The sequence below is a fragment of the Penaeus vannamei genome, chromosome 3, assembly GCF_042767895.1.
Source record: "Penaeus vannamei isolate JL-2024 chromosome 3, ASM4276789v1, whole genome shotgun sequence".
Lineage (NCBI taxonomy): Eukaryota > Metazoa > Arthropoda > Malacostraca > Decapoda > Penaeidae > Penaeus > Penaeus vannamei.
The window spans coordinates 36,919,941-36,921,018 of NC_091551.1; the positions used below are offsets into that span (position 1 = coordinate 36,919,941).

At 29.1% G+C, this 1,078-nt stretch overlaps 1 protein-coding gene across 1 annotated transcript in view; it reads left to right on the forward strand.

Annotated features, from left to right (window-relative positions):
* Nucleotides 1-1,078, forward strand: part of LOC138860007 (hepatic leukemia factor-like) — a gene marked incomplete at its 5' end in the record, with an annotated part of 8,424 nt that extends 7,346 nt beyond the window's left edge. Inside the window, 1 exon segment of the mRNA XM_070116722.1 lies at nt 1-1,078. This exon segment is cut by the window's left edge and continues 3,440 nt beyond it.

Below are 1,078 nucleotides of genomic sequence, written 5' to 3' on the forward strand. Positions count from 1 at the left end.
AACATGTATTATCTCGATGTACAATATATGTTATCAGTTTTATCTAGTTTAGCTCTAAGATAGTAATGTCATGTAAATAGTACATTTTAAGTAAAGATGAACCAGTATATTGCTTGTCACCTCATCACAATTTTTTTTTTCTTTTTTTCTTTTTTTTATTCACTTGTTAGTTCCATGTTTCATGATCTTTTTATCTATTTCTTTAAGAATTTCATTCTGTCTGTTTTCATGGTGATTTGAGTACGCACTGTGTGTTGATGTTTGTGCGAGTCATTTGCCAATATGTATAAGATCGGCAGTTAATAACCTGCTTTGAGGTTTTCTTGTCACTCATACTCAGTCACTCATTAAAGTGTAATGTCTCCCTTAACACAAGGGATGGAACACTGGAGGTAAATCAAGAAAATGTGATGGTATTTTGCTGAATGTAATTATTCACAATTTCTTGAAAAATCACAGAGGAACCTTGAATTCTCATCTCTATTTTTTCAGTTGATATTTTGAATTTTATTTTGTAATGTCATTTGTTGAGAATCCTAATAGTAAATGGAACATGGTTAGTACTGGCTTTTTTAATTTGTTATATGTAATATATCATTTTATTGATTAATCTATATATGAATAAGTGGGCAGGTCATTTTTTTCTTTGGAAAAGTAGATAATTTGTACTTTTAGGTTTTGTTGAGTCAGACAATAAAGATAATTACTGACATCATAAAATTGAAGCTGTGTGTTAAGTAACCATGAAAAGGTAAAGAAAAAATACATTTCTCCTTTTTTCTCTCTCTACTCTTTTTGGTTCTGAAGTGACAGTACTGGTATAAGTTACATAAATGAATCTTTATTGCACCAGCTTGCAGATGTTTTGATGTTCTTTCATATATCAATATATGAAATGAAATTTTACATTGGCTAAATAACAAAGAGAATGATGTTACTTTAAAGAGGGTGAATATGGCTTTGAAGTTTCATTTTATGTATACATAAAACATTAGCTTTACACATTATAATTGTGTTGACTGTGTTTATTTAATATCTATTGGCCCATGTTGGTAGTACAAATAAAATGCGTACCTAA